The following is a 12,879-nucleotide window of genomic DNA, read 5'->3' as shown; positions in this document are numbered from 1 at the left end:
GTGCTCCAGGAATTTTAGCTGTTCACTTTGCAACTTGTCTTTTAACATACTTTCTGTTGTGTTATATAAAGTGACTAAGGTGGAAATTTAGAGGCTCCATCAGTCTAATGTAGAAATCCTAGTATCATATTCCAGAAATCCCAGGCTTGGCATGACACTTCTTCCCCAGCCAAAAGGCGCTGGTATTCATGCTGGCAGACGTGCAACAACCACCAGCTCTAAGGAGGAGGCCAGAGTTGGGGACTGAGCACTGAAGGTATTCCAGAGCTGCATACAAGCAGAGCCACAGGCGCTGTAGGGCTCCTAGGGGAGCTGGAGTGAGCGGCAGGGTATGCAGCTTGCAAAGTTCGCTGCTGGAAGTGGGTTTTAATAGCTGGTTCAGGAAAGGATTGTGATGTTTAAGAGGGAGTTCTGCTGAACTGCGTCCAACTGCTTCCAGACAGTCCTGTGGGAGCAAAGTGTGCCATGGCACCCTGTCATCTACCAGCCTGCTTGGATCATGGGTTACATGTGTGTAAGTGTTTGTATATAGGGAGCCATCCATCATTTCAGTTCAGAGATGGTCTTTTTCAATGCAGCATGTTGGAATTTAGAGTATCTGTTTTCATTCATCCTTGTAGGAGTTACACAACTAAGTATCCATACATCACCTGATTTTTTGTTCTTTTTTTTGTCTTGCTGGTTAGTGCTGTTACAAGACTAGTTCTTGAATTAGGCGTTACTGTGTTTCCTACATGCAAGGAGGCAGCAACTGAATTATTGCATAAAATAGATATATAAATATGGTGATGTTCATATGCTGCTCTTTGTGAAGCTGAAGAACAAGTGAATGACTTGCTGTGATATGCTGAGAGCATGGGATCCGTCACCTTCCTCTTATAGCCAAGAACTTAATAATAGAAAAGACCAATTCAGAGAAGCATGCTGAGAGGGTCTTTCATTTGCTCTATCATTCTTCACTACTGTTTCCTCCTACTTGATCTCTCACTTTACACCTAAGATATGTTTCTCTTGCTGTTTGAAGAGTGCTGACTAGAGATTGACTCTTATCTAATATTATTTAGTGTTAACTCCCCTTTTCCACTCAGACTGCAATGACTGCTTCAGGGTCATGTGGCCGTAAATGAGAATGTGTGCTCCACAGGTAGTCAGCTCACTGAGCTGGCCCCCCAAAGTGTCTGCTCTTCACTATAATCAGTGTTTTTTCCTTTTATTGCAAACAGAAATCTCAGCTGCCAAGAGAACCACCTGTATATAAGCATGCACGTAGTGTAGCAGTGGTTGCTATATGGTACACATTAGGATTCCAGTCTGAATGATGCAGATGTTCAGGGACTTGCAGTGGCTTTAAGGTGACCCAGAGTTGCTTGAGTGACAAGGAGTTGGGACAGTCCTATGGGGCATTTATTATTATTGTTACAGTACTTTGGAAACAAGAGCTAAGAGCTTGCTAAAAGCTGATATTTGCAGCTAAAATATGTAATGCCTGAAGAAATGCAAAAGCAGCCCTTATTAATATTGGCTTTTTCTAGCAGTAAACTTGAAATATGATGATAGTCTGTAAGCATGCAATGCCTCTTTCCAATTAAAAAATGTGCCTAGTACCATGTCTGAGCAGGAGTCCAGCAGTGAAGGACAGCACATAAAACTAAGGTAAATCGGTACAGTGTCAGATGGAAGGGAATGAAGAAAATGGTTGATGCCATGCTCTTGGCCACAACCCTAACTGAATAAAGCAAAATACTTAATTGTGTCCTGAAACCTTGTTAACTTGGCTTCCACTGTTAGACCAATGGGCGAAGCAAACTGCAGAATCAGAAAATTTTTACAATACTGTCATAAAAACAGAGGCTTTAAAAAAGAAGAACCAAGCCCAAGAGTTTGTAGCATGGTCCCAGCTGTTGAGATAGGAATTATGAATGTGCAGAGAGGCAACAACAAAATGCATCCCTCACTATCTCCTGGCTGTTGCTCAGTGAGATAATCACTTGCCTCTTCTCATACTCAGTATAAAAATTTATTTGAAAGGTATCAAGGAAATATGAAGACTGCAGATGGTGTTTAGAGATTGTTATATATCATTACACAGGCAAAAACAATGCTAAGAAAGCATTAAGGTTGCAAAGTCAAGTGTTCAAGAGGTATAAAATTACAGTGTAATGGTTGTCTCTGCAGTTGTAACAGGCTTCTCTGTGAACACTCGTTATCTTTTTAATATTCATTATAATTATCCCATTACTCATTAACCTCAAATGTGAGATCATATGGAATTTTCCCACTTGTTCTTTTAATTTAATTTACGTGTGAAAAAGGTTTCAGCTTTAAAAAATAAAGGAACCTGAAAATGGCATAAACTATCCCATGGCATATTGACAAATGGATTGTCAGCAAGGCTGAAATCTTTCTATTTATCACAGAGACTTGGAGAGTCTGGCAGCATTACATTTTAATAGTCTGTGTGGACCAGTGCTGGAAGAGGGTGGATCACTTTGCTGCTGGGTGTAGATGATTTTTGTTGACAACAGAGGAGTGGTCAGTGTCAGGAATTTGGGGGTTGCAGCCAGGATGAAGAGGGAAAAGGGCTGCCCTCTTTTTTCCCTTGTATGTCTCCATGCCCTTCTGTTCTCACCCATTTTGGCTCCTCTCATGTCCTGCCTAGCCCTCCAAATCAATTTGGCTCATCTTAACTACCTGGTTGCCATCACTGCTGCTTTTTCATTCTTAATTTTAGTCAATTCTTAGTCTCAGGTCCCATTTTCCACAGGTATTTCTAGATCCCTGTTTCATTCTTCTCCACTTCAGACTGTAACACTTATTCACCCCAGGGTTCTTTTACAACACCGGTGCCTTGATGTATTGTCTTCACTCCCCCTGTAACCAAGGCACATCCCTCTTTTACTCCTCAGTCTCCTTTTGTACTCCCTCCTCCACACCTCCTCATCTCAGTGAGTGATGGGCAACACCCCAACAGCCCAGCAGTATCATAATTGCAGAGATAATGCAATACCTACAGTACTGCTGGAGTTTTGTGCCAGCATCTCCTGCTATGCCTGTTATCCCTGCCTCTTGCTCTGTACAGCTCCTGGGAGGAAAGTGCCATTCTGTCTGCAGAGGTCTATGGAAGCTGGGAGGGAAGCAGGTATAGGGACTTCAGGGAGATATGTGCTGAGGATGCAGGGACTGTGAGTTTTCAAGTGTTCCTCATGTGGCCAAACCTGGAAAGTTTTCACAAGAAAGGTAGAAGGTACATCCCATTGAGTCACCCATTTGGCCAGATTTCTGGTTCCTCTTCCACATGTTGTAAGGAACCTTGCTGTCCTTCAGGCTCCTTCCAACCACTATCCAAGGAGGAGAAGCTGGATGAGCTTGGCCATTTTGGCCTGCATTTGGCACCACTTTATTCCAACACAGGTAAAAAAATTGTATTTTTCTTGAGAAACAGGAAAAGAAAAAATGGCTTGACTGAAATTTCTCACCATGAATTTGAAGGGAGGATGTGATCTGCAGGATGGAAATATTCAGCTGCAGTTCTAGAGATCTGACAAACCAGTGATTCACTCCAATGAATGTCTGAGACCATGGGAAATGTCAAGCCCCCATAGTGAAGAACACTACCGGCCCTTCTCATAAAACAGTCAAATAATTGACTAGCACAAAGAAATAGCTATTGCTAAAATACAATTTCCTAATTAAATGAAATAAAGTTTTTGTTTGTTTTTTTTTTTCTCCTACAAGGTCTTCACAGTACAAAAGCATCTACCTTTACTTGGTGGGAATGTACCAAATAGCCAAAGTGCAAATTATCTTCAAGCTGAATTTATGTCAGTATTTAATGGTATCAAAAGATTAATATTTAACTCCTACTCACTTTCAGTTATTTCTAATTAGTTATTTCTACTCTTCAGTTATTTCTTCTTCTAATTCTTACCCTGCTGTATGTGAGGTGAGAATTCTTTAGGAAAGACAGCTCTTAAGGTTTTAAGCTGATACATATTTTGCTGACGTAGGATCCTGAGAAGACAAGCATGTTGATATCAGGGGTGTACAACCTGCAATTGTAAGGAGAAGGGAACCTGTGTACATCTGTACTTAGCAGAAATGTCTTTAAAGCCCTTTATTGAAAAGAAGTCAGTAAGAGGTGAGATTGATTGGATCCTCAGTTTATGAGACCCAATTCTTCCTCTGTTAATGAACTTAATATTCTCACCTTCTACTTTATTTTAACTCAGTCCACAACCCTGCCGAGGCACCTTAGCTGACATGAATTTAGATGTTTATGGCACACTGTGCTCTCTCTTCCCATCTAGTAGGATGGATTTCCAAGTTAAAAAGAATAGCACAGTGGTATCTTTTTCCCCCCGTGAATATTTTTGTTCTACATTCAAAGAACTGCAACATAAGTAAGAAAGTGGAGCCTAAAGCATCTGTGGCTGAGGAATGGGGGCAACAGAAAAAATAATGGAGAGAAAAATTGAGAAAAAGAAAGTGCTTGTGCTGGCAAGACAGGCAGTTAGGCAGGGACAGAAATAAAGAGGAAACAAAACAGATGAAGGATTACAGAGTAAAAACTATTTGGGAATAGGATGTTGGGAGCGGTAAATAGGATAGAACAATAGGGAAGAGTATTTGCTGAATGTGAATAGAAATCACTATAAAGTTTCCACCATCTCCTAATAAAAATACAGTAGCCTTGAGTCCTTGTGCTTTATTAAAAACTCCAGCTGGAATACATAAAAGAAGGCAGGCAAATTATTCTCAACCCAGATAACTTTCATATGAAGGAGAATGTAGAGATTTGATGAGATTTTTTGAAGGCAAAAAATATTTGATGAACAAGACTGAAGAAAAGATGCACCAAGGAGGGGAGGAAGGAAAAGAAAAAAGAAATGGTAGAGGGAAAAACAGAGGGAAGATTTGCACTATAATTAGCATTTGTCTGTTTGCAGGAAATGAATGATCTCTTACCCAAAGACTTTTTCTGGTACAGGAAAACATCAGTCCTAACCCTGTTTTTGTTACATGTCAGGTATTACCCTCCCTTTTGCTCTGGCAAGTGTACAAATGCAGGATTAGGAGGTTAAGCATTTCTACAGTGTGCTCTGTTCAGAATGGGCTTGGTACTGTTTAGTGGACAATGAGTTATACTGCAGCTGACAAAATACAGGTTTCCTGAACCAAATGTATTCAGTTCAATACGTTTTCTTTGGTTATGATGGACAGTAATCTAGTGTGACATAAGGTTTGATTTTGCACGGCAGGCTGCATTGGTTCTGTGGTAAATGGAAGCTGCCCATTACAAAAAAATGCCATTATTCCTTTAAAAGAGTGAACTGATTTGAAAAATGGAGAATTGGTTCAAGTCTGCAGCTTACCTGCACCTGAAACTTTTTACCCAACTCCCAGTACTGTACTTCTCCATTTGCTATGCATTCTCTCCCTATCTTGGTGAGACAGAATTTGAGAGCCGGAAATTCCCCCTCTGTTGGGAATCGTTACACACAATCTTTTGATTCCATATTTAGTGGACACTTATAATTTTTCTTGTAATGCTTTCAGGGAAGCTTTACATGTTGATAAGAAGGCACTAGCAGTCCTAGTACGTGATTTTCTGTGCTTTCCACTTCAGTTCCCGGTTGTGTTTAGGTGAGAAGGAGAAGAATACCATTTTGTTATGGGTGAAGATTACCGTTCCTCCCAACCTGTGATTTTTCTTTATTTATAAAATACTCTGGACTAAATAGACTCTGAATTACTGTAGGGCTTACTGGCACAAGCTAAAGTGCAGATTGCTTTTCCCAGTCATGAATTTCAGTTAAAAACAAACAACTGATGAACACATTTCCCTTGAGACTGATTTAAATAGGGGTATTTCATTTGTATATTTCCTAAATAATATTTTCCTGCATGTGTAGAGATAAAAGAGAGTTTTTGCTTAAGATATTTTGAAAACATCCTAGAGACTTTTTTTAGACTATGATTTTTCCTTTTTCAGGGGGACCAAGGAGAAAAATATTTATTGCAGTTGGGTCAAGGCAGAATTTTTATGGGAAAATTAAAACAAAAAATCAAATTTGAACTAAACTGAAAAAATAAGGTAATGTTTGAGATTTCATCAAAACCGTAACATTTCCAGCAGTTGTAATGAAAAATTATTTTTGCAAACACTTTTGCATGTAGTTTTGGATGAAATTGCAAGGGTAGTGCCATAATTGTACCATGTTTTAGAAGGGGGTCTATCAGGAGATGAAATAGAAATTATTAGTAAAGGCTCCTTCAGGTCTTATTTACAGCCAGCATTAGATAAAGTGTTATTTAGTGGGCAAATAAGCCTGCCAAATATGAAAGAGTCAAGAAGAAATGTGTCTTGGCATGCTGGGGAGGATATAAGTATGGAGAAAGCAGAATCTATTATATTTGATAGTGATGGAATGTCACCTGAAATGACCCTCCATTCTTGCCTACTGTTAACTTTTTCCCACGGAAAAAAAAAAAAAGGCCACAGCCTGTGAATTCTCTAATCGCAGCCGTCTGGATGGTGGAACAACAAACCGTTTACATACATTATTACAGATTTCTGCTGTGTTGTTTTGGTGCCCCACCAAAATTGAGGTTCCCCTGTGGTACTGTAAAAACATAGAGACTGTTCTCATCATAAAGAGTTCCAGTTGACACTCATGAGACATAGACAGACGGGAGGGAGCAGACGAAGTAGTTTGTCCAAGGTCATGGCGTAGGTCAGCGGCAGCACTAGCAGGAAAACAGGACCGAGAAGTATGGGTTTGTGTAAATAGGGGCATTTACCAGCATAATCTCTCCTGGGGAAGAATGCCCATACGAGGCATTATGTGGGTATAACTCTAGCTGCTGAGGATGCTGGTGTAATTACATTAGTAAACTTTCCCAGGCAGATGAGCCCCTGCTCATGGACTTTAAGCACAAAACCCTGTTGCAAGGAGACCTTCTGCCAAAGAGTGTTGCTGGAAATCTAACAAGAGGAAGGAAAGAAAAAAACAAAATAAAACAAAACAGCCCTCACTTCAATTAGAGGAAAAGATAATTCCTTTCAAGTTGAGAGGCTCGACTCCTGCTGGCCTTTGTTCTTAAGATTACCCTTGCTGTAATTTCACAGAGTAACTTGAATAATGCCAGTTTGTTCCGTGATTACCCTCAGCTGGAGCACAAAATTAATATCTCACTAAGTAATTCAGTACATGATGGGTGAACATTTAGTCAAACATGCCCCAAAAAGCTGGGATTTTCCATGTTTGCTGGAACTCTTTCAGTGACAATTTGTATATGTTTATGTGTTCGTATATGTTTATGAGCCTCAGTAAACAGGCAGCATATTTACGTCTCCCCATTACCTTCAGAAATAAACTTCCTGCAGCGAAAAAATCTTGTGTTCCCTGATTACAATCTAATTTTAAGTAAACAAGGGGGGGGAAAGTGACTAGTAAGCAGGACTTTGGAGGGAGGAAGGTGGGAGGTGAAGAATTTTCTCCCTCTGGAATCATATCACATTTAATGCTGGTAGTATTAAGTTAATGTGCTGCAAGAGAGAAATGGCCTTGGCTAGTCCTCTTAGTGTTTGGGGGTTTGTTTGCCTTTTTTATCCTGAGAGTTTAGGCTCAAGACCAGGTGCAATATTTACTAACTTGTGATGTGGAGTTGCTGTGGAAAATGCTACCTTTGAAACGTGCGTCTTCTAACCTGTGTGCAATCCTGGCATTTTCTGAAAGCCCTAAACTATTGATGTGTGATCCTCTGATATGCTACAGCCAATGTTTCTCTCCCATTTCCTGACATTGCATCTCACTGCCATTGCACTGCTTTCTCTTCACATGAACTCCTTCCAGAACTGAAAGAAAGTACCAATCTTTTCCCCATTTTTCTTATTTGCTGTGGCTTTTACCTTGCAATAAGGGTTTGTGAGGTGAGAGGAACCCTGCATTTTTTGTCACAGTTGGGGCATTACCATTGACTGGTCATGTTACTTAATCCTCTTCCACACTTCAGGATGAATTCACTCTCGCAAAGTGTTCAGAGATGTGTAGGAAACAGACTGTAGACAAAAGACAAAAGCATTATTTACTTTGGTTGTATCCATTAACATCTGCAGAAGGAGTACATCAGTGCGTAATTTCAGTCTGTCTGTACAACTGACTGCTAGTTTCATAGGCTTGTGTTTGTAAGAGATCATGTCAGGTGGAAAACAGAAAGAATTTAGTGAATGTTCATTGTTGTTCACTTTTCATCTAAAATTTTTCACTCTGCTGTCCAAAGATTTCCTTTAGGATTGGGTGTTTAGGTAGAAGTAGACTAATGGAAACCCCTGAGCCGTAATGTAAAGACACAAGATGATAAAGTGAAAAATAATGAGGTATGATGATAGATGGCAATCCTTTGCTGTTGTCCAAAATCTTATCCATTAACTCTTTCAGATCCACTTTAGGCCATCTGTAGCTCTGCCTAATTCTAGACTTTGTGGTGTTGTGATGGTTAGTACTGAAGTTTGGAGAGCAAACCTGCTGGGTTTTTTCATGCAGGCAGGGAAGGGGGGGGGGGGGGGTGTGTGGGTGAGTAAAGCCACCTCCAATGGTGTTTGGTCTCTTATGAAAGGAGGGCACCTGCAAACGGTAGCATCCTCCAACTCAGAGAGGTTCTGTCAATCCCAGACACTTAATGCTGTCCTTGTTAAGTGTTCTGATCCCCTGTGTCTTTCCACCCCCACTTTCTCTGTGGCTATCACATGCTTTACTGATGGCTGCACCAGGATATGTCACTTCTTAGAAACTCAGTTAGCTCTCCTTAGGTAAATCAGGTTGATAAATGATCCATTAAATAGTAAAATTCTGTGTTCATCAATATAATTTTAAGGTAGCTGGACTGAAGGAGCTGACAGATCTAAAAATAAAATCAGTGCCCTTCTTGTAATCCATTGTAAACAAGCTGTCAAGCATCACTATGGTCTCCTTTGTAATAGCTTTAATGAGTAAAAAGAGAGAATAAAAGTAGAGAGACAGGGTAAAAAATGTAAGCCAAATATAATTGTTCTTTTTTTTTTTTTTGTTTAACCTATTATATTGCTTTAGGTGGTGGTATCTCTATTTCTCTAGTCCTGACTTAGAAAATTTTGACATAATTTTGTCAGAAGTTGAATGTTCTAGAATACATATTGCTGCTTTTCAAGAGCAAGGAGCTAGAAAATGTTTGAATTGCTCCCTGATTCTGATACCTATGACTTTAGAATGTTTTAATAGGATAGGTAAAAGGCTTTAAAAAAAAAAAAAAGTGTGAGTAGAATTGTATTTTATCAAATAAAAGCTCCTGGATTTTCTACTAGGTATCTGCTTCTTTATTTTAACTCAGTTTTTGTGAATGAAGAAATCTGCATTCTATGAAAGGTAAAAATACATCCAAACATATGTGATTTTTCTATACTTTAGGCTGCCAGGAGAATGAGTCTCTCTTTTTTTTTGCCTTCTGTCGGTTAACTCCAGGTTTCTTATCCACAGCTTTGGTTGTCACTGGGTTAAATATCCTTTCGTGCCTTTGAATGTACTTGGCTGTCAAGTTTACAGATGATGTGTTCACATTTATTTAATTTCATTTCTAAACTTCTCATTGAAAAGATCTTTACTACTCACCTGGCTTGTGAATCTGCCCTCAGGTCAGTGACACCAGTGGCAGCAGTGTCTTTGCAGATGCACTGGGACCTGACTCACTCCCTGGGTTCCTGAGGCTGGGACTGGCTGGGGCTTGATAATGAGCCCTCCCACAGGAAGAAAAAACAGTTGTGAAGTTTGCTCACTGTTGCTCACTGGGATCGAACAGCTTGTCTTTTCTTTTGAGGAACATTTATACTTAACACTCGGTAGGCAAACTGCTATTTCAGTTTGCAAGTGGATTCAGTTATTCAAATGCACAGGCCAGAAAATGAAGGGGATTCTATTTAAACAGTGTGCTCCCAAGTCACAGATGATCTTTTTGATGTCTGTATTTTGCAAATGGAAATTTTCCATTTTCCAGCACTAGCATTTGTTCAGAGGCTGTATGCTATCTAAATCTGCTTTTGTGGCTGTTCATTTGCATTTTTGCTATCCTATATTGCCTCCTGTCTTCTCCTCTTGGCCCCCCCACTCTTTTATATTGAATTCCTATTTTTGCTGCCTCCACTCTGTCTTGCATCTCTGAAGGCTCAATCATGCGAGATGCTGAGCACTCAGAGCAAACAGCAGAGGCTGCTCAGCACCTGGTTGGGATTACAGGTGAAAAGGGAAACCCAAAGCGTCTGCATATTGAAGACTTTTGCTGAGAGACAGCTGGAGAAAGGTGGAGCTGTTACCCACTCAGATAATAGTCCGACTTCTCCTGAAGCTTTCCACCTTTTCTTAGTTGCTAGAACTGCTGGAGCTACTAACCAGTGCATCTGATGAGGAAGTGTGTGGAAATCTTGGGTTGAAATGTTATGGCATGGTTTGAAATACTCACAGTAGTCAGATGATATAGCCAAAACAGCCCTTCCTGGATTTAAGATAATGACCATGGAAAACCTTGTATGTTCATGTAGATTTCTTTGTCAGAATGCACAGTTTTCTACTTCCTTTAGTATTTATCTTTTATTTCACCCTGCACACATAGGTTCTTTCTTCTCCCAAATCTGGTTACATCCACTTCTACAAGCAAACCGCTTAGCAAGAAAAACTGTGTTAATATCCTGAGGGAAAATTGAGAAGGTGAGGAGAGAAGCACAACAACTTAATTCTGGCAGTTGAAAGAACAATCTGAAAGTTGTCTCGGCTCAAAGTATCACGTACCGTCAAGTAATCACTATTCACTTCTGGAGATCCCAACCCTCAAACAGTCTATTTCACCCTCAGGGAAAGCCGGGCAGGGGGAGGGGGGGAGAAGAAAGCGTAAGCAAGAGTATCACTGGAGTATCCTGCACTACAACGAGAGGCAGCATATTTAAAGCTGAGCAGTGATACAAACCGTGGGGCTGGGAGGCGGGGATTTCAGGCTTCTTCTCCCATTCCTATCTTTTTTCTAAATTCACTTCTCAGAAGAGAAGATGAATGAAAAAGAGGGACCCTCAGAAGAGGGACCACATGGTCCTGGTCGGCTTGGAATTCTTTAGGGAATGAAAATACTCAATAGTTTACCCAACCAGGCTTTTCTTCAGAATCTGTTGGAAGCTTGGGAGATGGTAGTGCCCCACAGGGCTCATCCGGGTGTGCAAGAACCCACTGAATGCCTGTACTGCGCTCTGGGAACAGAGCACTCGTTTAGCAGAAGTTTTTCTCCTGCAACAGGAGGCAAATAGCTGTGCAAGCATGGCATGGTGCTCCCACTGTATGGCAGAGGGCTGATAACTAAGTACCACTGATTATTAATGCCTGGTGATGAAAGCGCAGTGTATAGGCAGTGTGTAGTGTATATTTTGAGCGTGTATATGGCTTCTCGCACTGCCTTTTTCCTTCAGCTGCTTTCCTTCGCTCATGGACTAACTGGCTATGGGGCAGTTATGGAGATCCATACCAAAACCCTCTGCTTATGAGAACAGCAAACTGCCAGAGTAAAGCGTGATATTTCCATGTTCCTGTCATGTGCAAGCACGTGCCCACAAACCAAAACACAGCTGGCAAGTCTAATTTTAGCTCTACCAGCCTTGAGAAGTGTCCCTTTAAAGAAATTCTTTTTATAATTCTTTTTTTTTTTTTTTTTTTTGGAAGCAATTTGGTTGATAATACAGCAGCTGACAATCGCGCTGCAATACTATGGATGATTTAAATAAAAACAAAAAGAAACTGCTGTCCCACATTCTTTTTCCCCAGAAATTTATAAATAGGCAAAACCACTGTAGAAAGGCCCAGGAATCTGATGACATGTTAAAGAAATAAGTTATTTTAAAAAAGGAGAAACGCTAGGATTTGTGTACAAGAGGAAACATTTTGTTATTCACGCACTGTTTTTTCCTGATGATTTATAGCCCTGTTGTAAGACAGACTCTTCCTTCGACTCTTTCGGAGGGTAAATATTTGGGATCGCGGTGCTGACACAGGTCCTGCACGCCTGGGATCTGTGGCAGGTGTGGGGCTCTCGGCCGGACGCGGGGGCCACACCTGGCCCTCACCTGGGCCCGGGCGGCGGCGGCAGCTGCTGCGTGCGGGGGAGTCCGGCCGGGGGAAACGCAGCCGCGGGGAACTTTTGTGGCACCGTGGTATTTTCACACGTCTGGGGGAAGGCACCCGCACGTCAGGCCGGCCGAATTTCCTCTTTACCCTCTTCCTCCATTTTGTTCCAACTTTAAATAAACCAAGTCTTATATAAGCGGTCTAACAAAGTATGTATTTAATATGTCTGGCCCGGGGTCGCCTCTCCGCGAAGTGCCGGATGATGGTGCGGAGTAGTTTTCTGAAGGGGCAGGACGACAAGGACTTCCCTGCTCGGCGACCAGGCTCCGTGACCTTCCCCCGCCCGTTTGTTAAAAAAATATATACATATATATATTTAAATTAAAATCATAAATACAAGACAGCGTTTTGGGGCTGGTCTCTCTCCTCCCCCGGCCGGCGGCGTTAGGATTTCCCGAGTCCCACGGCCGCTTTCCGGAGCTGCCCGGTCCGGCGCGGGCGCGGAGCGGGCGGGGGCGCGGAGGCGGCCGCGCGGCCTGCGCCGACCTCCCGGGGGAGCGGCGCGCCGAGGTCCCTCCCACCGGCGGCGCGGCGCGGAGGGGGTTTGAATGAAAGACAGGACGAGCCCGGAGCACCATGTCACTCCGTGAGGGAGGCAGCGGCAACTAGACTGGGGAAGGCTCTTCCCTCCCCCCCCTTTTTTTTTTATTTTCTTTTTTTTTTCTTTATTTTTCTTTTCTTTATT

The 12,879-nt window shown here is 41.6% G+C and overlaps 1 protein-coding gene across 3 annotated transcripts in view; it reads left to right on the top strand.

Annotated features, from left to right (window-relative positions):
• The window catches only part of RBMS3 (RNA binding motif single stranded interacting protein 3), a 710,181-nt gene that overhangs the window by 251,123 nt on the left and 446,179 nt on the right, over positions 1 to 12,879 (top strand). The window lies entirely within an intron of this gene.

This window comes from Corvus kubaryi, unplaced genomic scaffold (assembly GCF_017639235.1).
Source record: "Corvus kubaryi isolate FWS band 111438036 unplaced genomic scaffold, C.kubaryi_AGA036_p1.0 37398, whole genome shotgun sequence".
Taxonomy (NCBI): domain Eukaryota; kingdom Metazoa; phylum Chordata; class Aves; order Passeriformes; family Corvidae; genus Corvus; species Corvus kubaryi.
The sequence above is the reverse complement of the archived record's forward strand: the minus strand, read 5'-3'. Positions and strand labels throughout refer to the sequence as shown.